The sequence below is a fragment of the Protopterus annectens genome, chromosome 8.part0 (assembly GCF_019279795.1).
Source record: "Protopterus annectens isolate FY-2018-M chromosome 8.part0, PAN1.0, whole genome shotgun sequence".
Classification (NCBI taxonomy): Eukaryota; Metazoa; Chordata; order Ceratodontiformes; family Protopteridae; genus Protopterus; species Protopterus annectens.
The window spans coordinates 873,312,091-873,337,455 of NC_056741.1; the positions used below are offsets into that span (position 1 = coordinate 873,312,091).

At 45.1% G+C, this 25,365-nt stretch overlaps 1 protein-coding gene across 5 annotated transcripts in view; it reads right to left on the reverse strand.

Annotated features, from left to right (window-relative positions):
* CXXC1 (CXXC finger protein 1) overlaps nucleotides 1-25,365 on the reverse strand; it is a 1,961,705-nt gene that overhangs the window by 716,121 nt on the left and 1,220,219 nt on the right. The gene's annotated exons all lie outside the window — the stretch shown is intronic.

Genomic DNA, 25,365 nt, shown 5'->3' on the forward strand with positions numbered 1-25,365 from the left:
CCAGGACAAATATTGCAAATCTGTTGAGGCAGCTGGCTCAAAAGGAGGCAAGGTCAGCTTTTCTAGAATGAAATTGAGATCCCAAGCAGGAATTGGTTGTTTCCTTGGGGGTTTTATATTCTTAGCCCCTCTGAGGAACTGTCTTAAGAGGGGGTGAGAGAATAAAGGTGGATCAGTGTTGTATTCTGCAGAAATGGCTGAGGCATGGATTTTGATGGAGGAGAATGAAAGTCCACTGCTTAGCAGCTCAGCTAGATACTGTAATATTTGAGGTAAATTCAGTTTTCCAGGATTCTGGCCCTTTTTCTCATTCCAGGCACAAAATCGTTTCCATTTTGCGGAGTAAGCTTTTCTAGTGGACGGCCTTCTGGCCTCCAAAATGACATCCTGCACCTCCTTGGAGAGTAGGGTCTGTTGTGATGTTAAGGAATCTTCCATGCGGCCAGATTGAGTGTTTTCAGCTGACTGTGAAGAGTTTTGAAGCTGTGCTGAGTCAGAAGAAGAGGCATTAGAGGTAGGGTCCATGGAAGGGAATGCGTCAGGCTCCTCAGGTGTGGGTACCAGTGCTGTCTTGGCCAGTCTGGAGCAATGAGAATCATCTTTGGTCTGTGTGCTCTGGTTTTTAATAGAACTTTGGGCAGCAGAGGAAGAGGTGAAAAGGCATAAACTGTCATTGTTGTCCAAATGAAAGAGAGAGCGTCCACTCTCCAGGCTTGTGGATGAAAAGTCCTTGGGCAGAATTTTGTCAATTGGTGATTTTTGTGGGAGGCAAAGAGATCTATGTCTGGCCTTCCCCATGCTTGAATTATCTCTGTAAAAACTTGAGGATGCAACTTCCATTCGTGTGGATCTGTCATATTTCTGCTTAGTTTGTCTGCCAGCGTGTTTTCCTTGCCTGGCAAGTACTGTGCTTGAAGTTCGATTAGTAATTCCAGAGCCACGTTTCAAAGTGACATGGCCAGCCTACATAGGGGGTATGAATGGGTTCCTCCCTGTTTGTTTATGTACCACATTACTGTGGTGTTGTCTGTACTTATCAATAGTTGACCTGGATGCAGAAGGTGTGAGAAAGCTATAATAGCATTTATTACTGCTAGCATTTCCTTTTGATTGATGTGAAGGTGCTTTTCTTTTTGGGACCATTTGCCCTGAATGCGCCAATCTGTCATGTGCGCCCCCCAGGCGTAGTCAGAGGCGTCTGTTGTGATGACTTGATTTGCTTGAGTCTTGCAGAATGGGAGACCTGTGTTTGTTTGGCATGCTTGAGCCCACTACAGAAGTTCCTTTTGAAGACATGGAATTAGTGGTATTATTGTTTCCAAACTGTGGCTGTGTTGAGACCATAGGTTTTTCAGGTACCATTGAAGTTTCCTCATATGCAGCTTTGCACATGGGATTAGTAGAATGCAAGATGCCATGAATCCCAGAGCCTGCAGGATTTTCCTTGCAGTCAGCCTGGTGAAATTTGCTAGTGTTCTGAAGTATTGAGTTAGTTGCCCCTGCTTCTCTGGCATGAGGTAGGCCATCTGGGTGTTTGTGTCCAAGTTGGCACCCAGGAAAATTATTTTATAAAGAGGGTATTAGCCTTGATTTCTTTTTGTTGACTGTGTATCCCAGAGAATTCAACAACATTATTACAAAAGCCAGATGTTTCAAAAGTATGTGCTTGCTGTCCACTTGGATCAGGCAGTCGTCCAAATATGGGTATATTTGTATCCCTTGAAGTCTGCAGTAGGCAATTACTGATGCCAGGCATTTCGTGAATACTCTGGGCGCAGTAGATAAGCCAAAGGGCAATGCAGAGAATTGATAATGGGTTGAACCTGCAAGAAATCTGAGGTATCTTCTGCAATTTTGTCTGAATGGGACATGCAGGTATGCCTCCTTGAGGTCCACTGTTACCAGCCAAGACTCCTTGCCCAGCATGGGAAGAAGCTGCTGTAATGTGAGCATCTTGAATTTTGGTACGAGTAAAAATGTGTTTAGGATGGATAGGTCCAAAACAGGTCTCCAATCTTTTCCCTTCCTTGGTACCAGGAACAGTCTGGAATAAAAACCTTGACCTTGTTCGTGAGTAGGTACCTCTTGAATAGCTTTCATGTCCATGAGATCTGAAATTTGTCTTTGTGCCTCTGCCCTTTGATTGTGTGGCAGGTTTGGCATGCCTCTCATTTTTGGAAGGGTGTGAAAATGGAATCTGTAGTCTCTGTTTATAATGTCCAGGATCCATTTGTCTTTTGTGACAATATGCCAATTTTTTGAAAATAATGCCAGTTTTCCACCTAAGGGTGCCGCCATTTGAGCCTTGCTTGGCATGCAAAGGGGAAAGTCATTGGGCTTGCTTTCTCAATGGCTGCGAACTATCCTCACCACCTCTTTGTGTAGGAGCTTGCCATTGTCTGCCTCTAAACGATCCTTGAAATTGCCCTCTGCCCCTCGGGCGTCTGTATCTACCTCTTTGGGGTCTGTCCGTGGCTGGAAAGGACCAATGTTTGGAAGGCCAATTTCTACTGAAACGTGGAGGTTGTACCTGTAGAAATTCTTTCACTGTTTGCATTGATTTAGCCTTTTCCTCCGTTTTCTTTAATACCTCCTCAGCTTTAACACCAAATAATACATCCTTTTGTAGAGGGGCATCTAGTAATTTAGCTTTGACATGATCTGGTAAGGTTTGCTCCTTGAGCCAAGCATGTCTACGTATGACTGATCCTGTAACAGCAGCTCTACATGAGGCCTCTAGAGCATCAAAATCACATTGCAAGGTATGTTTACCCACTTGTTCTGCACTATGCATCAAATCCTGCAGCTCATTCAAGTCTGGTTGTTCAGGTTGTGACATTTTACTTCTCAACTGTGATAACAGAAACTGTTGGTACTTTAGCATATGGAACTGGCAGTTTAATGCCCTCATGGTTAAGGTGGCCGAGGTGTATACCTTTTTTCCCCCACCTTTCTAAGGATCTGGAATCTCTCTCGGAAGGTAATGGGTTTTTAGAAGTGGAGGCCTTAATTCCCTTGGGGCCCTGTGAGATAGTTTCTGGGTCAGCCGCATGGCTTTTGTATAAAAATTGGTGAGAGTCAGGAACCCGGTAGTACCTGTCGGGCTTGACTGGGGCTGGATGTAAAAAATCTGGGTTAAGGTAAGCCTCCGAGTACACATCATCTAGTATGTCTAAGACAGGAGGTATAGCCAGAGGCCTGTGCTGAGGTAGCAAGAGAAAATCCCTAAGCCTTTTCTTGGAATCTGAGTACTTTTGGCTTTCCCAGTGGAAGTGTTTCCTTAAGGCATGCAAGGTCTCCCCAAATGAGTAATCCTCTGGGGGGGGGGGGACTCCTCAGCATCAGAATCTTCAAAAGGGGAGTAAGAATGTTCCTGTTCATCAGAGTGCTCTGAAATAATGGAGGCCTGGTCAGAGGAGGGGGATTCTTCCTCCACTCTGGGCCTTTTGTCCGGGGGGGGGGGGGGTTGAGAACCCCTGATAAGAGTAATCAAATCCTCAGCCATTTTAAGCATCTGTTTTTTAGGCATGGGGCCTGGAGAAGGGCCCTGTGGAGCTGGTCTCTTAGGATGCATGGCTGCTTTAGACTTAGTGAAAGCCTTGATAGAAAAAGAAGAGGAAGGTCTGAAGACACCTTGAGAGGAGGCAGACCTGTCTACATTTTGAGATTCCCCACCAAGTGTGGCTTCGGTATCTGTAGTCGGGGTGTGGGCTGAGGAGCCTGCGACCTCGGGCACAGAAGACACCGCCAATGAAGTGTCGTCGGTAGGCAGGGGCTGCGTAGGCTCCTCACTGAGAACCAGACCACCTGTAGTCAGCTTTGGCGTGGTGTCGGTAGAGGCCGCGGACCTCGTGTGTCGGTCCTTATCTTTGCGTTTTTTAGGCAAAACTGGAGTCGGTGGATCCGACGACATAATATAGTTAAATTTTTTGCAAAATAGTGCTGGGCGAACTCTGCCCGACGCTTAATGGTGCGTTTGTTGAATGTAGCACAGAAACGACAGACCGAGACGTCGTGGTCTGGGCCTAAGCAAGGAATGCAGAGGGAATGAAAATCCTTATGCGGTATTTGCTTCCCACAAGAAATACAATTATTAACTTTATCTGACATCGGTCTGAGGCAAGAAAAGTTTCCCCAACGGGGTACTTAGCTTTCAAGAAGACTTCGGTTGCAAAATTTTCGTAATTTCAAGAGCTGGCCGACCGGCACTTGCGAACTGCTTCTGCTTCGGGCACCGCGCGGCAAGAAAGACTGAAGAAAATGGCGTCGGCTGATTCTTTTATACCCCTGGTGCTCTGACGTCAGGGAAGAAGCGACGACAACCGACGCCAGACCTAGACTTTGGAATTCGGCCGACCGAGGACCCGCCTGACGGCAGGAGAACCCATCTGTTATGACTGCAGCTGTATGCACGATGAACATCTGCTCTCATCCCTAGGGTGTGGATGTGTAGATTGGCCTTTGGTTCAAGGAACAAGGACTCATTCTTCCCTCAAAAAGTCCTCCGCCACAAAGATGGGGTAGCTGTGGTAAGTGTTGCTGACAGAGGTAGAAGAATGAAAGGTTGTCCCACAGACATTGCTAGGGAAGTCAACCACCATTTGAGAAGAAGCCTGCAGAGCTGGTTTACACATAGGGGCACAGAAGGGTGGTTTGAAAGTTGAGACCACTGAACACTGAGCATCCACTGTAAAATTCTCATGTAAAACTGTGCACAACTAATCATGACTATGGTGGATGTTACCAATCCTAGGGATAGTACAGTTGTGTACACGTACCATAAATGTAGATGTTTGAGTGTATTCACTGTTGCAGTCATCACACTTGGGTTATCTGCCTGCAGGTAGCCCTTAGTCGGCCCAAATACGAGAGACTTAGCATTTCTTCATTGGATGCTGTCGCTCAAGGACTGATATCAGGTTGTCAGAGGTATAAACACAGGCAGCCAACGCCATTACATCAGTTTTTCTTGCCCCAAATGACAGGAGCCCCCCAAATAGGGAGCTAGGTTACGGTGGGGAAAACACCACCAGTAAAAAGTACATACCAATACCAAAACCCCAGAAGGGGTTAATAATACCCACAGAGAGGAGAGAGAGAGAAAACCAGGGGGCTGGAGGGATGGAAACCAGGACTGCAACAGTGAATACACTCGAACATCTACATTTATGGTAAGTGTACACAACTATACTATGTTCTTTGTGTTTCACTGATGCAGTCTTCAGACTTGGGTTGATTCCCAAAGCTGAAGAAGGGTGGAGGCAGTCAAGAAGAGTTAGGGCTGGCTAGTAGGCCTTGCAAGACTGCTATAGCAAAACCTGCCCTGGATTTGTAAAAGATAGGCACGTGGTAATGCTTGGTGAAGGTGTGTACTGAACTCCAGGCAGCAGCTTCCAGGATGTCCCTGGTAAGGACTCCCTTGATAAATGCTGTAGAGGTAGATGTAGCCCTAGTGGAATGTGTTCTGATACCCAGAGGGGTTGGTTTTCCATGGTGCTTGTAGCAGAAATGGATGCAATGAGCTATCCATTTGGAAATTGTTTGTTTTGAAATGGCCTTGCCCCCTGCCCCTGTTGCAAAGATGACTAGTAGACGGTCAGATTTTCTGAAGGGCTTAGTCCTATCAAGGTAGAATCTGAGCTATCTGTGCACGTCCAAGGAGTGCAGGATCCTTTCCCCTTTATTTTGAGGATTAGGGAAGAAGGTTGGCAAACGGATGGATTGATTGAGAGCCACACTGGACACCACTTTAGGCATAAAGGAAGGGCTGGTCCTTACGGAAACCCTGTCAGCATGCAAAATAATGAAGGGTTCCACAGCCATCAGTGCTTGTAGCTCAGACACTCTTCTAGCTGAAGTGATGGCTAGAAGCAAGGATGTTTTCCAAGAGAGGAATTTTAACTCTGCTGATGCAGCAGGTTCAAAGGGGGGAAGTGTGAGTTTCTCCAGTACAAAGCTAAGGTCCCAAGCAGAGGTGGGTGCTCTCCTTGGTGGCCTTAAGTTGTCTGCCCCGCTCAGGAACTGTTTGATAAGAGGGTGCGAGAAGAGAGGTGGCTCAGTGTTGTAATGAGCAGAAATGGCTGAGGCATGTATCTTAATGAAGAAGGACAAGCCTTTGTGGAGTAGATCTGCTAAGTAATCCAGGATAAGAAGACAGGGCAGTGTTGTGTCCTCTCTTCCATGAGCAGAACCACTTCCACTTATCAGCATAGGATTTTCTTGTACTGGGTCTTCTGGCTTCAAGAATGATGTCCAGCACCTGTTTGCTTAAGGTCGCTGGGGGAGAAGTCAAGGAATAAGCCAGGATGCAAGATTTAGGGTTTGCAGTTGTGGATGCAGAATCTGTCCCTCCAACTGAGAGAGGAAGGTTGGATTCTGGTGTAGGTGCAAGGGTGGCACCGATGTCAGGCTGCACAGGAGTGGGTACCAGTGCTGGCATGGCCAGCCTGGGGCAATCAGAATTGTCCTTGGTCTGTCCTGTCTGATCTTGAGTAATACTCTTGAAAGGCGGGGAAGAGGGGGAAAGGCATAGATTGAGAGATTTACCCACTGAAAAGATAGGGCATCAACTTTCCAGGCCCTACTGTGAGGATTCCTGGTGCAGAATTTGCTGAGTTGGTGGTTGTAGGGGGAGGCAAAGACATCCACCTCTGGGATCCCCATGTCTGGAACAGAAGGTTGAAGGTGCCGTGCTCCAATTGCCACTCGTGTGGGTCTTGGAGATTTCTGCTTAAGTCATCTGCCAGTAAGTTTTGTTTGCCTGGCAGGAATTGAGCATGCAGATGGTCTTGAATGTCCAAGGCCGTGTTCCACAGGGCCATGGTTAGCCTACAGGGTGGGTAGAAATGGGCCCCCCCCCCTGCTTGTTGATGTACCACATAAGTGTGGTGTTGTCTGTTTTTTATTAGCAGTTGTTCTGGAGAGATTAGGGATCTGAAAGAGGTTAGGGCATTCTGTACAGCTAGCATCTCTTTTTGGTTGATGTGCAGATGAATTTGACTTGGGCTCCAGTGGCCCTGAATACATATTCAGTCCATGTGTACCCCTAGACATAGCCTGATGCATCTGTGGTTAGGGTCTGGGCAGCTTGGGGTTGAGTAAATGGCAGTCCCTTGTTGTGGTTGCATGCTTCTGCCCACCAGAGGAACTCTGTCCTTAGACAGGGTATGACAGGAATGACTGTTTCCAGGTCCTACGAATGTTGGCACCAAAGACTTTTTAAGTACCACTGGAGTTTCCTCATATGCAGTCTTGCATACGGAATCAGCAGTATACATGAGGCCATGAACCCTAGGGCTTGCAGTATTTTTCTTGCAGATAGCTGGGTTCTGGTGGCCATTTGTTTGATGTAGTCTGTCAGATAGACTTGTTTTTCTGAGGTGAGGAATGCCATCTGGGAAGTTGTGTCCAAGCTTGGTCCCAAGAATACAATCTTTTGACTGGATACCAGTTTTGATTTCTTTTCGTTGGTGGTGTACCCCAAAAAAGTGAGAAGGTTTTGCACAAATGTCAGGTGCTGCAGCAGCAATTCTTGACTGTCTGCCTGAATCAGGCAGTCGTCTCAGTACGGGTAAATTTGGATATTTTTCTCCCTGCAGTATGCAATGGCTGGAGCCAGGCATTTTGTGAATACTCTGGGCGCAGTAGACAAGCCAAAGGGAAGTGCAGAGAACTGATAATGCATAGACCCTGCCCTGAAACGTAGATACTTCCTGCATAATTCCCTTATGGGGATATGCAGATAGGCTTCTTTCATGTCTAGGGTGACTAACCAGGCATCCTTGGCTAGCATAGGAAGAAGCTTGCGAGGTAAGCATTTTGAATTTTGGTACCACCAGGAAGGTGTTGAGAATGGAAAGATCCAGGATTGGGTACCAAGATCCCTCTTTCCTGGGTACCATGAAGAGTCTGGAGTAGAATCCTTGACCCCTCTGTTCTACTGGAACCAGCTGAATAGCTTTGATATTGAGCAGGGAAAGTACTTGGTTTTGAGCCTCTGCCCACCGGTTTGGAGAAAGGTCTGGAAACCCGCTTGGGGTTGGCAGTGAATGGAAATAAAATTTGTACCCCTGGGATACAATGTTGAGGACCCACCGGTCCTGAGTGATGGACATCCAGTTTTTTGCATGAAGGGCAAGTTTTCCTCCTAAGGGCACAAGCAATTGGGCACGGCTGGGGAGTAGAGTAAAGAAGTAATTGCGAGCTTTTTTCCATAAGGAGGTGGCTTACCACTCCCTGTTTTAGGAGTGGGGGCACTCCATTACTTAGATCTCTGCATACCCTGAGACTGAAGTCTGGGTGGTCTAGTTTGAGAAGGGCTGGAAAGAACCAGTGTTTGAAAGGGCAATGCCTACTGAATCTAGGGGGTTGTTTCACTTGTAAGAATTATTTAACAGTCTGCATAGACTTAGCTTTTTCTTCCATCTTTTTAAGAACCTCTTCTGCTTTGGTGCCAAACAAACAGACCTTATTCAAAGGAGCGTCTAGTAACTTTGATTTGACATGGTCTGGCAAGGTCTGCTCCTTCAGCCAAGCATGTCTTCTCAGTACAGAGCCAGTGACAGCTGCCTGGCAAGATGCTTCTAGGGCGTCAAAGCCACATTGCAAAGTATGTTTGACTTGGCTTGCAGAGTGCATAAGCTCCTGCAATTCTTTATTATCTGCACAGTCGGAAAACGTTGCAACTTTTTGTTTAATAAGTTCCATAATATGTTGCTGGCACTTCAGCATGTGAAACTGACAATTCAATGCCCTAAAGCAAGGGTTGCAGAGGTATATACCTTCTTACCCCATCTGTCCAAAGCTCTGGAATCCCTGTCCGAAGGGGTGGGATTCTTGGCTGTAGTAGACTTGATACCTTTAGGCCCCTGGGAAATGATCTCTGGGTCAGCAGTAGGATTCTTGAAAATAAATTTGTGGGTGTCAGGTACTCTGTAGTACCTGTCCTGTTTCCTAGGGGCAGGAGGTAAAGTGTCAGGAGTAAGACTGGATTCCATAAAAACATCATCCACAACATCCAGGACAGGGGGTATTGCTAAGGACCTGTGTTGAGGCAGCTCTAGAAATTCTCTGCGTCTCTTTTTGGACTGAGGATAGTCTTGGCATTCCCAGTGGAAATGCTCTCATAAGGTATGCAAGGTTTCACCAAAAGAGAAATCCTCTGGAGGGGAGGCAGAGGGAATGGATTCCTCTGCATCTGAATCCTCATAAGCAGATAAGGGCATGTCTTCATATACAGAAATTTCAGAGTCATCGGACTCCTGGTCTGCAGAAGTTAAAGGGGAATGGACTCTGTCTCTTAGCAGGGGAAGGCTGACTTCCCCTAATCAGTGTAATAAGGTCTTCAGCCGTTCTAAGCATTTGTTTTTGTGGCATGGGAGCAGGTGCATGCGCTTTAGTCGTCGGTTTTCTAGGCATAGTGTGTAATCTGGACCTAAGAAACTCGGTAGTTTTGGTTAGAAGTCATCAGTTGAGCGAATGACTGCCTCAGAAGCTAGTGCCTGCTAAGCAGCTCTGGACCCATCCAAGGTAGAAACATCTGCAGGTTCCACTGTCGATGAGTCTTGCGGCATACCGGACTCCGAATGGGTCTCATTAGAGGCCTGCAAATCCACTGAAGCGGGCATTACGGGCTGCAAAAGCACCTCATTGAGTACCGGTGGACTGGCGACTAGCTTAACGGAAGCGTCATCAGCAGTTTTGGACCTATGTGGTCTGCCTCTGTCTTTATCTTTACGTTTTTTCAGAATATCGGTAGTCGGATGGGTTACTGAAGCCATTTCAGAACATGGAGATCGACACCGAAAGAATTTAGCAACAAAGAGAGCCTGGCAACGAATGGTTGGGGCCTTAAATAGGGCAGAAAACTGACACGAGGGACACTGTGGTCTGGGCCTAAACAGGTGACGCAGTAAGAATGAAAATCTCTGAGGTATTTGCTTTCAACAGGCAAGACAATTGTTAAGTTTTTCTGACATCTGTTAGAGCAAGAAAAAAGGATCCCCAACGGGGTACTTACTTCAGGATTATTAAATTCGTAAATGAAAATGCAGGTAGCGGCCGACCGGCACTTGCGAACTGCTTCTGCTTCGGGCTCCTCGGCAAGAAAGACTGATGTAATGGCGTCGGCTGCCTGTTTTTATACCCCTGACGACCTAATGACAGTCCTGGATTGACAGCATCCAATGCAGAAATACTAAGTCTCTGGTATTCGGGCCGACTGAGGGCTACCTGCAGGCAGATAACCCAAGTGTGATTACTGCAACAGTGAAACACGAAGAACATCTGAAAACCAGTGAGTCTCGATGTGTGTTTTTAATTATATTGCTGAGGGACTGAATTCTGTCAAGGGAATACTGACTGCAACTTTTCATATCTAGATAGCACTCAATAAAGGTATTGATTTAAGTTGTGTAAATACGTGATTTTTTTGTAATTTACAGAAATACTCAAGGCTAGTCAGAGCTATAACAAGTAGTTTCTGGCTGTTACTACGGACTCTCTGGTTGCAGCAGAGAGGCCAATCATCTAATTATGGGAAAACTCTGATTCCCTTCAGTGTCAGGAGGGACGCAACAACTACCATACACTTTGTGAACAACTGGGGTTGTAGTGAGACCAAAGGGCAGAAACTCCCTGGATGTTTTGGCAATCTTGTTGTGTAGATAGGCATCCTGGAAGACTATCAAGCATATCCAAATGTTTGCATTCAGACACAGCAAAACTGCTTGCACTGTGACCATCCAATGTCTTTATGACATAGCAGTTTAGGTCACCGAGATCCAGAATCAGCCTGAGGTGTTTGTTTCTCTTTGGAACTAAAGAATAATCAATTCCAGACCTTATCTGGTCTGGTGGTACCTCTTGTATAGTTTTACATTGGTGGGAACAAGAAATACTAAGTGTTCTTTTTTAACACTTTGTAGATGACTTCCTAAAAGCAGAAGAAGTGAACAGTTTTTTGACTGAACATAATGGCAACGGCACCTCCGAATATTTGAAATTTAAGATTAGTGGAGTTGGTAACAACATACATTTTTTAGACATCAGTTTAAAGTGGGACACTGGGAGGAAAGAAATGAACAGTAAAATTTACAGGAAGGAGATGTTCTCCAACAATAATTTACATTTTATAAGTGGCCACCCTTTTGCGATCAAGACAAATACACCTGGGGACAATTAATTTGTGCTAGAGAAAGTGACTTTCTGAGAGAAATATCAACTTGTTGAAATGTTTAAAGATAAGAGATTATAATAGTGAATGGTTATATAAGGTAGCTACTGTTTCAACCAATCTTGAAAGGAGGTACCACTAAGTCCTTGGGAAAACAGGAGAATATGTTCAAAATCATGTATTTATGCTGAACATGTCTGTAGATTCCTCTGCCATAAGAGAGATTATTTATACAAATTGGAAGATATTGCAAAGGAATCGCCAAATATGGGATGTTGTAGAACCTAAACCTAATTTTGCTTATAGTAAAGGGAGATGTTTTAAAACTTTGTTAGAACAGCGGGACAGCAGGATTCTTTAGTTAGAGTGCAACAAACAGAGAGAGAAGTTGGAATGTATAGTTGTGGGATGTGTTATAGTTGTAGATTTATTTATGTTACAAAATATAGTTATATAGAAAGTGTTAATTTTACTATTTATTTAAAACAAAGACAATCCTGCAAGTCCAGTGGTTTAGTTTGCATAACTTTGTGTTCAGGGTGTCCAAGTTTTTTATGTAGGTATGACTACACGTAGTTTGGACAAGCATATTAAAAAACACTTGTATAGTATAAAGGTCAAGACCCCAACAGTGCTTTCTATAAACATTCAACTATCTGTACTGGTTACAAAAAGTTTTTGTTTTCTGTTTTAGAAGGTTTGCCACAGAATTTAAGGGGGGGATTATAAAAATAAATAAATTAGATACTCTAGAAGTAAAATGGCAAATTAGATTATGTGCTAATCAACATCCAAGACTGAATGAAAACATAAATATAAAATGTTTTTAAAAGCAAAGAGATTAAAAGTTTAACATGTATTTTAGGTAAAAGGAAAATTGCGGTTTTAACATTTTTAAGAAAGATTAACTGTTTAAAAGTTCAAGTACTTCAGTGTGTATACATAACAATGATGGGGGTAATGCTGACCGAGTATTCTGAGGAAGTCTGTTGATGAAAGTGGAATAAAACTGTTTGACACGAAGACTTTGGTCATCCTATTTTATTTTCTCCAGTAGCTGGTGTGCTTTTTTTGTTGTGGTTTTTGACCGTTTCTTCACCCCATGTGCTTTTGGTCTAGTAACTCTAGTACTTTGACTGGAGCCAAATATGGCTCAATATTAGTCTTAGATATCCACGTGAAAACATATGCCACTTACTAAGGAATAATTCTCTAGTCAATGGTTTGTGACAAGCCAGAACAATTCTTTGGACTGGTGAACTGAGAGAGGAATGCCTGGCAATCATGGGAACTGGAAAAGCCATGTAGTGAGCTTGAGTTTTCTGGAGATTTGGGTAAACCAATCTGTCCGGATGGGACAGTAGATCTGGAGCTGGGCTGAGACTCACAGGTTTCTGAATTAGGCGAGGCCAAAGAAAGGGAAACCAGTACTGTCGAGGCCACAATATGCCAATGAGGATTATGACGTTCTTCAACCTGTTGGCTTTCTTCAAGAAACGAGATATTTGGGGAAATGCAAAGAGTAGACAGTACAGTTGTGTACCTACCATAAATGTAGATGTTATTCTGCTGGCAGGTGACCCACAGTCGGCCTGAGTTCCAAAGTCTTGGTCCAGCGTCGGTTGCTGTCGCCTCTTCCCTGACGTCAGTGCGCCAGGGGTATAAAAGTTGCAACCGACGCCATTTTCTTCAGTTTTTCTTGCCCCAGATGTCAGGTGCCCCCAGATAGGAAGGCTGGAAAGATAAAATTGTGCCAAAAAACATGCATATATTACTATAAACATTTCCTTCATCTACAAGCAAATGCACCACATAGGTTGTACAGAGATGAGAAGTAAAGAAAAGTCCCAGCAATGAAACAAGGAGGATGGTGGGTGGGTAACCTGGACTGCAACAGTGAATACACTCGAACATCTACATTTATGGTAGGTACACAACTGTACTATGTTCATCGTGTTTCACTGTTGCAGTCATTACACTTGGGTAGAATCCCAAAGCTGAGGTTGGGCGGCTGGGTCTAAATTGGATTTGGTGAGGCTACCAGGCCCTGCAGAACTGCAGTGGCAAAGCCTGCTCTGGATTTAGAGTAGAGAGGTAAGTGGTAGTGCTTGGTGAAGGTGTGCACTGAGCTCCAGGTTGCATCTTCTAAAATGTCTTTGGTTGGTACCCCCCTGAGGTAAGCTGCTGAAGTGGCTGCTGCTCTGGTAGAATGAGGCCTAATGCCCTTAGGCAATGATTTGCCATGTTGTGCATAACAGAAGTGGATGCAGTGTCCTATCCATTTTGAGATTGTCTGCTTTGTAATAGGCTTTCCTTGTGATCCTGCAGCATAGGCTACAAACAGTTGCTCAGTTTTTCTGAAAGCTTTTGTTTTGTCCAAGTAGAATCATAGCTGTCTGTGTATATCCAAAGCGTGCAAGTCTCTCCCCTTTATTCTGGGGTTTTGGGTAAAACGTAGGTAAATGAATGGTTTGGTTTAAGGCCACATTGGAGATCACTTTTGGCATGAATGTTGGGTTTGTCCTAAGAGAAACCCTGTCCTGATGAAAAATGAGGAAAGGTTCCACAGCCATTAATGCCTGTAACTCTCAGACTCTTCTTGCTGAAGTTATTGCTAGGAGCAGAGCAGTTTTCCATGATTAGAATTTTAGATCAGCTGTATTGGCTGGTTCAAAAGGAGGCAGTGTGAGTTTTTCTAAAACAAAATTGAGGTCCCAAGTAGGTACTGGTACTCTCCTTAGGGGTCTTATATTTTTTGCCCCTCTGAGGTACTGTCGTAGTAGAGGATGTGAAATAATAGGAGGTTCCGTATTGTAATGAGCTGACATGGCAGAGGCATGGATTTTAATAGATGAAAAAGATAAGCCTTTGTCCAGCATCTCAGTTAGGTATTGTAAGATCTGAGATATATTAGGGACAAGTAGTTCGAGCCCTTGTGCCTGGTTCCAAGCACAGAATCTCTTCCATTTTTCTGCATAAGATTTTCTAGTGCTGGGCCTCCTGGCTTCTAAAATGACATCCATAACAGCTTTAGAGAGAGGTGCAGTCTGAGTGGCTACATTATCTGCCATGCTGCCAGGTTTAAGGTTCTGAGTCGACTGTGCAGAATCTGATTGTTTTGTTGTGTCAGAAGATGAGGGAATTTGAGGTAGAAGCCAAGCTGGGCCTTGAGACAAACTCTTTAGGATTGGGTACCAGTGCTGGCATGGCCAGTCTGGGGCAATCAGGATCATTTTTGGCCTTTCTTGTCTGACTTTTAGTAGCACCTTGGTAAGAAGAGGCATCGGAGGGAAGGCATAGACTGTCAGGCCTTTCCAGCTGAATGATAGAGCATCCACTTTCCATGCTTGAGAGTGATAAGTTCTTGTGCAAAATTTCTGTATTTGGTAATTGTGAGGGGAAGCAAAAAATTCTATGTCTGGGCATCCCCATTTCCTCGTTATCATGCTGAACACTTGTGGATTTAGCTTCCATTCGTGAGGATCCATGAGATTTCTGCTTAGTTCGTCTGCCAGTGTATTTTTTGTTCCTGGCAGGAATTTTGCCTGCAGATGTTCTAGATAGGTCAGTGCTGTGTTCCACAAAGTCATGGCTTGCCTGCATAGGGGGTAGGAATGTGTGCCCCCTTGCTTGTTTATGTACCACATAACTGTGGTAATGTCAGTCTTTATTAGTAGTTGTACTGGATGTAGTAGGTCCTTGAAAGCTGTCACGGCATTCTGTACAGCTAGCATCTCTTTTTGATTGATGTGAAGATGCATTTGTTCCTTGGGCCACGTGCTCTGAATACATTTTCCTGCCACATGTGCCCCCCAGGCAAAATCCGATGCATCTGTTGTTATTGTCTGCCTGGCTGTGGGTAAGGTGAAAGGCTGTCCCTTGTTGTGGTGACAGGCCTGGGACCACCATAGAAACTCCTGTTGTAGGCAGGGAATTAAAGTTATGATTGTCTCCAGGCTGTGACAATGCTGAGTCCAAGCACTTTTTAGAAACCATTGTAGTTTCCTCATATGCAGTTTTGCATATGGAATTAGTAGAATGCAAGATGCCATGAAGCCCAGGGCCTGCAGAATTTTTCTTGCAGGGAGCTGGGTTTTTGTTGCCATCATTTGAAAGTAATGAGTCAGTTGCTTTTGTTTGTCTGGCGTGAGATAAGCCATCTGGGCAGTTGTATTTAAGCTTGCACCCATGTATATTATCTCTTGAGAGGGCACTAGTTTTGATTTATTTTCGTTTACTGTGTACCCTAGGCAAATTAGTAATCTTTTTACAAATGCCAGATGTTTTAGAAGAATGTCATTGCTTTCTGCTTGAATAAGGCAGTCGTCCAAGTAGGGATAAATTTGAATTCCTTTTTACCTGCAAAATGCAATTAGTGGTGCCAGGCATTTTGTGAAGACCCTGGGCGCAGTAGATAAACCAAAGGGCAGTGCAGAGAATTGGTAATGCATTGAGCCTGCTATGAATCTGAGGCAAGATTGTCTGATTGGGACATGCAGGTATGCCTCCTTGAGGTCTAAAGTAACTAGCCAAGCCTTCTTGCCCAGCATGGGCAGAAGTTGCTGTAGTGTTAACATTTTGGAACATCCAGGAAAGTATTTAGTATTGACAGGTCCAGTATTGGTCTCCAGGCTTTGTCCTTTCTGGGTAGTAAGAAAAGTCTTGAGTAAAATCCTTGTCCCTGTTCTTGCTGTGGAACTTTTTGAATAGCTCCCATGTCCATAAGAGCAGCAATCTGTTTTTGTGCCTCTGCCCATTGGTTTTGTGGCAGGTCTGGCATACCTTTTGTTTTTGGAAGCGTGTGGAAGTGGAACCTGTAACCCTGAGAAACAATATTCAGCACCCATTGGTCCTGGGTGATCATGTGCCAATTTTTTGAGAAAAGTGCTAGCTTTCCCCCTAGGGGTGCTGTCAAAAGTTAAGTGCCTGGCATTTGTAGAGGGAAGTCATTGGGACTGTTTCCTATAAGGTTGTGATTCGTCTTCCCCTCCTTTGAGGGCTGAAGCACCCCACTGTTTAGGTCTGTAGGAGCCTTGGGGCTGTGATCTGCCTCTTGGGCGTCTGTATCTGCCTCTTTGTGGCCTGTCTGACACTGGAAAGGACCAATTTTTTGAAGGCCAATTTCTGCTAAATTTAGGTGGTTGAACCTCTAAGAAATCTTTCACTGTCTGCATTGATTTTGCTTTATCCTCCATTTTCTTTAACACCTTTTCTGCCTTAACACCAAACAAAGTATCATGCTGTAGAGGGGCATCCAATAATGTTACTTTAGCATAGTCAAGTAAACTCTGTTCTTTCAACCAAGCATGCCTTCGAATAACAGAGCCTGTAACTGCGGCTCTACAAGAAGCCTCTAATTAATCAAAACCACATTGCAGAGTATGCTTTCCCACTTGTTCAACTGCATGCAATAAATCCTGCATTTCCTTACTGTCAGGAATTTCTGAATTTGTAACCACTTTCTATTTTAACAATGACATGAGGTACTGTTGATATTTAAGCGTGTGAAACTGGCAGTTTAAAGCTCTTACAGCTAAAGTAGCAGAAGTGTAAACTTTTTCCCCCATCTGTCCAGAGCTCTGGAATTCCTATCTGAGGGGACAGGATTTTAGCAGTGGAAGCCTTAACCCCTTTAGGACCCTGAGAAATTGTTTTTGGGTCTGCAGCGGGGTTTTTGTAAATAAATTTATGAGAGTCAGGGACCCTGTAGTACCTGTCTGGCTTGACTGGTGCAGGGGGTAAGGAAACAGGAGACAGACTGGATTCAGAAAAAAACAGCTCAACAATAACAAGCACAGGGGCAATAGCCAGGGGCCTGTGCTGAGGCAATAAAAGGAAGTCTCTGAGCCTTTTCTTGGATTCTGAATAATCCTGGCTCTCCCAATGGAAATGCTCCCTCATGGTGTGCAGGGTTTCCCCAAATGAATAATCCTCAGTCTGAGAGGCTGAAGGTATAGACTCTTCTGCATCAGAGTTACAGTTTTGTACCTACCATAAATGTAGATGTTCGAGTGTATACACAGCTGCAGTCATTACACTTAAGTTATCTTGCCATCAGGCGGTTCCTCAGTCGGCCTGAGTTCCAAAGTCTTGGTCCGGCGTCGGTTGCTGTCGCCTCCTCCCTGACGTCAGTGTGACAGGGGTATATAAGATGCAGCTGACGCCATTTTCTTCAGTTATTCTTGCCCCAGATGTCAGGTGCCTCTAAATAGGTAGGCAATTCCAATTGCTAATAAAACATACATAAGAAAAGCAAAAAACAACTTACAGCTACCACCAAATACCCCCCATAGGTAGTAAGGGTAGAAGACATAGGTACGTACCAGCCAGTAAGTGGGGAAGGAGGGAGGGTAACCTGGACTGCAGCAGTGTATACACTCGAACATCTACATTTATGGTAGGTACAAAACTGTACTATGTTTGTGTTGCACTGCTGCAGTCATTATACTTGGGTAGAATCCCAAAGCTGAGGAAGGGTGGCTGGTTCTATAAGGCATTACGGGTGGCTATAAGGCCCTGCTGTGGCGAAGCCAGCTCTGGATTTAGAGTATAGAGGCAGATGGTAATGCTTGGTGAAGGTATGTACAGAAGTCCAAGTTGCTGCTTCCAAAATATCCTTGGTAGGTACTCCCCTGAGGTAGGCAGTTGAAGTGGCTGTTGCCCTGGTGGAGTGAGATCTAATGCTGCTAGGTACAGGTTTGCCATGGTATGTGTAGCAGAAACGTATACAATGTCCTATCCATTTTGGAATAGTCTGTTTTGAAATGGCTTTTCCCTGTGCTCCTGCAGCATATGCTACCAATAATTGCTCAGATTTTCTGAAAGCTTTGGTTTTGTCCAAGTAGAAGCGTAACTGCCTGTGAATGTACAAAGAGTGCAGTAGTCTCTCCCCTTTATTCTGCGGTTTAGGAATAAAAAGTTGGCAGGTGAACAGTTTGGTTTAGAGCCACACTGGATACTACCTTTGGCATAAAAGTAGGGTTAGTTCTTAAAGACACCCTGTCCTGGTGGAAAATGAGGAAAGGTTCCACTGCCATTAGTGCCTGTAATTCTGAAACTCTTCATGCTGATGTTATTGCCAGGAGCAGAGCAGTTTTCCAAGAGATATATTTTAATTCTGCTGTGTTGGCTGGTTCAAAAGGAGGTAAAGTTAGCTTCTCCAAAACAAAGTTGAGGTCCCAAGTTGGAGTAGGTGCTCTATGGGGCGGTCTTATGATTTTAGCTCCTCTGAGGTACTGTTTTAACAGAGGATTACAGAAAATTGGTGGATCCATGTTGTAATGAGCAGAGATGGCAGAGGCGTGGATCTTGATGGATGAGAAGGAGAGTCCTTTGTCCAGCATCTCAGTTAAGTATTGTAGTATCTGAGGAATGTTTGGGACAAGAGGGTCAAGGCTGTGAGCTTGGTTCCAGGCACAGAATCTCTTCCATTTATCCGAATAGGCTTTCCTGGTACTAGGCCTTCTGGCCTCCAGAATGACATCCATAACAGCTTTGGAGAGAGGCACTGCTTGCTTGACTAAGGAATCTTCAATGCAGCTAGGTTTAAGGTCTTTAGCTGGCTGTGTATTATTTGTTTGTTGTGCTGAGTCAGCAGATGTGGGATTTGAGGCAAAATCCAGGGTGGTTCTTGTGCTAAGCTCCTTAAGATTGGGTACCAGTGCTGGCGAGGCCAGTCTGGTGCAATCAGGATCATCTTTGGCTCTTCCTGCCTGGCTTTTATGAGTACCTTTGGCAGGAGAGGTAGTGGTGGGAAAGCGTATACTTGTAGGTTCTCCCAGCTGAATGAGAGGGCATCCACTTTCCATGCTTGTGGATGGTAACTCCTTGTGCAGAATTTTTGTAGCTGGCAGTTTATTGGGGATGCAAACAGATCTATGTCCGGTCTCCACCATTTCTGTGTTATCATTCTGAATATTTGTGGATTCAACTCCCATTCGTGGGGATCCATGATGTTTCTGCTTAAGTCGTCTGCCAGTGTGTTTTTCTCTCCTGGCAGGAATTGTGCTTGCAGATGAACTTGAAGGTTTATAGCTGTGTTCCACAAGGTCATGGCTTGTCTGCATAGGGGGTAGGAGTGAGTGTCCCCTTGCTTGTTTATGTACCACATAACTGTGGTGTTGTCTGTCTTTAGTAGCAGTTGTCCTGGATGCAGCAGGTCATTGAAAGCTATAAGCGCATTTTGTACAGCTAGCATCTCTTTTTGATCGATGTGAAGATGCCTTTGTTCTGCGGGCCACGTGCCCTGAATACATTTGCCTGCCACGTGTGCTCCCCAGGCGTAATCCGATGCATCTGTTGTCAGTGTTTGCCTGGCTGTGGGTTGTGTAAAAGGCTATCCCTTGTTGAGGTGACAAACTTGAGCCCACCACTGAAACTCCTGTTGAAGGCAAGGTATTAGTGGTATAACTGTTTCCAAACTTTGACAGTGTTGAGACCATACATTCTTTAGGTACCATTGTAGTTTCCTCATACGCAGTCTGGCATATGGAATTAGTAGTATTGCAGGATGCCATGTAACCCAAGGCCTGCAGAATTTTTCTTGCAGGGAGTTGGCTCTTTGTTGCCATCAATTGAAAGTATTGAGTCAGTTGTCCTTGTTTGTCTGGCGTGAGATAAGCTATCTCGGCCGTTGTGTTCAAGCTGGCACCCAGGAATATAATCTCTTGTGAGAAGCTGGCACCCAGGAATATAATCTCTTGTGAGGTCACTAGTTTTGATTTATTTTTGTTTACTGCGTACCCCAGGCAACTTAATAACTTTTTTACAAATGCCAGATGCTTTAGTAGAATGTCCTTGCTCTCTGCTTGAATCAGGCAGTCGTCCAGGTATGGATAAATTTGAATTCCTTTCTGTCTGCAAAATGCAATTACTGGTGCCAGGCACTTTGTGAAGACCCTGGGTGCAGTAGATAAGCCAAAGGGCAGTGCAGAGAATTGGTAGTGCATTGAACCAGCTATGAATCTGAGGTATCTTCTGCAGTTTTGTCTGATAGGGACATGCAGGTATGCCTCTTTGAGGTCCAAAGTCACAAGCCAAGCTTTCTTGCCCAGCATGGGAAGAAGCTGCTGTAATGTCAACATTTTGAATTTCAGAACATCCAGGTAAGTGCTTAGAGATGAAAGATCCAGAATGGACCTCCAGGCTTTGTCCTTTCTGGGTACCAGAAAGAGTCTTGAGTAAAATCCTTGTGCTTGCTCCTGTGATGGTACCTTTTGAATAGCTCTCATATCCATGAGTACTGTAATTTGTCTTTGAGCCTCTGCCCACTGATTTGGTGGCAGATTTGGCATTCCTTTTAACCTTGGCAGAGTGTGAAAGTGGAGCCTGTAACCTAGAAATACAATGTTGAGAACCCATTTGTCTTTGGTGATCATTTGCCAATTGTGGTAGAAGAGTGCCAGTTTTCCTCCCAAGGGGGCTGCCAAGAAGGATTTTTGGCAGCTGTAGTGGCAGGTCATTGGAGTTGTTTTTATATGGTTGGGGCCTGTCTTCCCCTTCTTTCTGGACTGATGCAACCCATTGTCGAGGCCTGTAAGGACCTTGTGTTTGACCTCTACCTCTTGGATGTCTGTATCTTCCCCTGTGAGGTCTGTCTGTAATTGGAAAGGACCAATTCTTAGTTGGCCAGTTTCTGCTAAACCTAGGAGGCTGAACCTGTAAGAAATACTTCACCGTTTGCATAGATTTCGCCTTATCCTCCATTTTCTTTAATACCTCTTCTGCCTTAACTCCAAACACCACATCCTGCTGCAAAGGTGCATCCAATAATTTTGCTTTAACATGATCTGGTAACGTATGTTCTTTTAACCAAAGCCTGTAACTGCTGCTCTGCAGGAGGCCTCTAGAGAATCAAAACCACATTGCAAAGTATGCTTTCCCACTTGTTCAGCTGCATGCAATAAATCCTGCATTTCTTTCAAATTAGGAGAATCTGATTCTGGAAGCATTTTTTGTTTTAACAGCGACAGTAAAAATTGTTGATATTTTAGCATGTGAAACTGGCAATTTAAGGCTCTCATTGCTAAAGTTGCAGACGTATATACTTTCTTTCCCCATCTGTCTAATGCTCTGGTATCTCTGTCAGAGGGAAATGGATTCTTGGCTGATGAGGCCTTAACTCCTTTTGGTTATACAGAAATTGATGTGAGTCAGGGACTCTGTAGTATCTGTCAGGTTTAACAGGGGCTGGAGGTAAGGAATCAGGATTTAAGCTGGATTCAGTATACACATCATCCACGATATCTAACACTGGCGGAATAGCAAGGGGCCTGTGTTGAGGTAATAAAAGGAAGTCTCTGAGCCTTTTCTTGGATTCTGAGTAATCCTGGCCTTCCCAGTGGAAATGCTCCCTCATGGTATTGTAGGGTTTCCCCAAAGGAGTAGTCCTCAGGCGGTGAGGCAGATGGCATAGATTCCTCAGCATCAGAATCCTCATAAGGGGGTAAAGAGTATCCTAGGTCTGAGGATGAATCAGAAGAGATGGATACCTGGTCGGTTGAGTCATAGTCTGCATCCTGTCTAGGCCTTTTATCAGGAGGGGGATGGGACCCCCTGACCGGAGTGATTAGGTCTTCGGCCATTTTAAGCATTTGTTTCTTAGGCATGGAGGCCTGTCCTGGAGAATGCTGGATTTGTTTCTTAAATTTTAACGGAGGCTTAGACTTAGCTGAGGGTTTAATGCTTAACTGAGTAGGTCTGAAGACTCCCTTTGTAGCTGTGGGTTGCTCAGCTACTCCGGGTCCCTCTGAAAGGTTAGTCTCGGTAGGCTGAAGAACTAGTGCATCCGAAGGCCCAGCCATCTCCACGTGGGAGTCAGAGGTGGCTTGTGGTTCTACAGAAGCGGTCGTCAGGGGCTGCGAAGGCACCTCGCTGAAAACCGGAGAGCCGGCGACTGGCCTAGAAGAGGCTTCGTCGTCAGTTTTGGGCCTCGGATGCCTATTCTTGTCTTTGCGTTTTTTGTGTATTCCGGTCGTCGGAAGTTCAGACGGCATGGTATAATTGAATTTTCTACCAAAATAATGTCGGGCAAAATCAAACTGACATTTAATAGTGCGCTTGTTAAACCTAGCACAAAACTGACAACCAGTGACGTCATGGTCAGGGCCTAGGCATGGGATACAATAGGAATGGAAATCCTTATGAGGTATTTGCTTCCCACAAGAAATACAGTTATTAACTTTTACTGACATCGGTCTGAGGCAAGAAAAAGTTTCCCCAATGGGGTACTTACTTAGCTTTGTAGAAGACTTCGGTTCTGGATTCGGAATGAAAATCGCAGGAGACGGCTGACCGGCACTTGCGAACTGTTTTTGCTTCGGGCATTGCGCAGCAAGACAGACTTAAGAAAATGGTGTCAGCTGCATCTTATATACCCCTGTCGCACTGACATCAGGGAGGAGGTGACAGCAACCGACGCCAGACCAAGACTTTGGAACTCAGGCCGACTGGGGAACCACCTGACGGCAGGATAACCCAAGTGTAATGACTGCAGCAGTGTAACACGATGAACATCCCCTGATTAAAGTAATTAGGTCTTCGGCCATTTTAAGCATCTGTTTCTTTGGCATGGATGACTGTTCTGGAGAATGCTGTACTTGTTTCCTTGTCTTTAATGGTGTTTTTGACTTTGCCTTTGCTGCTGTAGTGGGCTTAATTGTAAGCTGTGAAGGTCTGAAAACACCCTCAGAAGCTGATGCCTACTCAGCGGCTCCAGACCCACCTGAGGGTATAGTTTCCGTAGGTCCAATACCTTGAGTTTCCACAGGCCTCGGTGTCTCCACGTGGTTGTCAGTTATGGCCTGCGGCTCTGAGGTAGCGGGTGTCAGGGGCTGCGAAAACGCCTCACTGAAAACCGGCGATACGGCGACTGGCCTAGAAGAGGCTTTGTCATCGGTTTTGGACCTCGGATGCCTGTCCTTTTCTTTGTCTTTGCGTTTTTTATAAATTCCGGTCGGTTGTTCCGACGGCATTATGTAATTAAACCTTCAGCCAAAATAATGTAAAGCAAAATCAAACTGACGTTTAATAGTGCGTTTATTGAATCTAGCACAAAACCGACAACTAGTAACGTCGTGGTCAGGGCCTAGGCAAGGAATACAGTAAGAGTGAAAGTGAAAGTCCTTATGAGGTATTTGCTTCCACAAGAAATACAATTATTAACTTTTACTGACATCGGTCTGGAGCAAGAAAAAGTTTCCCCAACGGGGTACTTAGCTTTACTGAAGACTGGTTCTGAAACTCAATTTTGAAAATCTCAGGAGTCGGCCAAACAGCACTTGCGAACTGCTTTTGCTTCGAGCACCGCGCGGCAAGAAAGACTGAAGAAAAAGGCATCGGTTGCAACTTTTATACCCCTAGCACACTGACGTCAGGGAAGAGGTGACAGCAACCGACGCCAGACCAATACTTTGGAACTTGGGCCGACTGCGGGTCGCCTGCCAACAGGATAACCCAAGTGTAATGACTGCAACAGTGAAACACGATGAACATCGGGGGGACAATCGTGCAGAAGATCATCTCTCGGTGACTCCCCTGGAGGGGGGATCAGGGCGAACTAGCTGCTGCACTTGTTGTTCAGGGGAGATGTTAATAGGTCACTGCAAGGCTGGCCCCATTGGCGAAATATCTTTTCCGCCAAAGATGGATTGCGAGACCACTCCTGAGGCGTTAGAATACATTTGCTCAATCTGTCCGCAGTTACACTGGAGGTCCCCGAAATGAGCCTTGCAATGAGAAAACAGTCGGAAGAAATCGCCCATTGTCAAACTCTGAGAGCTTCTCGAAAGAGAGGATAAAACCTGGTTCCACCCTGCTTGCTGATGTGCCAGATTACTGACATGGTGTCTGTTTGGACTGCAATCGTTCCTAAGGGAAGGGTTAGGTGGAATGCTTGCAACGCCAAAAGCACTGCCCTCATCTACAGAGCACTGATATGCAAATTGGCCTCCAGATGGGGCCAAGTGCCTTGGACTGTCTTCCCCAGATAATGCCCCCCCCCAATCCGGGATACGTCCGTGGTCACTATGGCTTAAGGTTGAGGGGGAACAAAGGGATGGCCCAGCAAGATGTCTTTTGAGTGAAGCCATACTTCAGGTCTTCTTTGCAACGGTTGGTAATCGTGATCAAATGGGACACTGGTTAATCTAACACAGACCATTGAGATGCCAGAAGCCACTGAAGAATCTGAATGTGATATCTCGCTAGAGGAATGATTAGTTGTGTAAAATTGTACCGTAACCATAGATGCCCTTCTCTTCCATGTTGCACTATTCTCACTTGTGGGCTCCTCCCCCTCAGGTGACCCGAACGTCCAGCTCCTATGCCAAAGCTTAAGCCTGGTTGCTATCAGGTCCGTGGGACGTCATACGCAGGGCCATAAACCGTGGGCCATAAATGTGACATCTGCACACACAGACCTCAGAACTGACTCCCCAGTTGGACAAAAGTCTAAGGAAAAGGAAAGGATGCCATCCAGAAAGGGAAAAGGTCCTCTAGGGGAGTAGGAGGGAGGAAATGAGTACTGCAACATGGAAGAGAAGGACATCTATGGTTATGGTAAGATTTTACACAACTAATCTATGTTCTTCTATTCACATGTTGCAATATTCTCACTTGTGGGAGAGTACCACAGCTCAAGCAGGAGAAACAGTGGAGGAAGAGGTAGCAGTCTCCAAGAAACATGGAGGATAGCTCTTGCAAATCCTGCCCTGGCTCTGGAGATGGTGTTCAATTTATAATACTTGGTGAAGGTATGTACAGAGGACCATGTGGCTGCTCTAGGACAGTGGCCATGTCCAGGCATTTCAGAAAGGCCCCTGAAGAGGCCACTGCTCTGGTAGAGTGTGCTTTAATAGTGTGTGGTAACTCTTCCATGGAAAGAGTAACAGAAGGTAACAGTTTTGCACATCCAGGAGGATATTGTCTGTTTGGATACGGCTTTCCCCAGAGCTCTGGGGTGAAAAGATAGAAAGAGCTGATTGGACTTTCTAATGTCCTTGGTCTTGTCCAGATAAAACCTGAGGTGCCTGTGAATGTCAAGGGAATGGAGCACACACACAGTCATTCTGTGGTGAAGGGAAAAAGGTGAGTAAATGGACAGATGGGTTAAGGGACAGTTCACTGACCACTATGGGCATGAAGGAAGGATTGGCATATAGAGTAACCCTGTCTTTGTGGAAGATAGTGTAGGG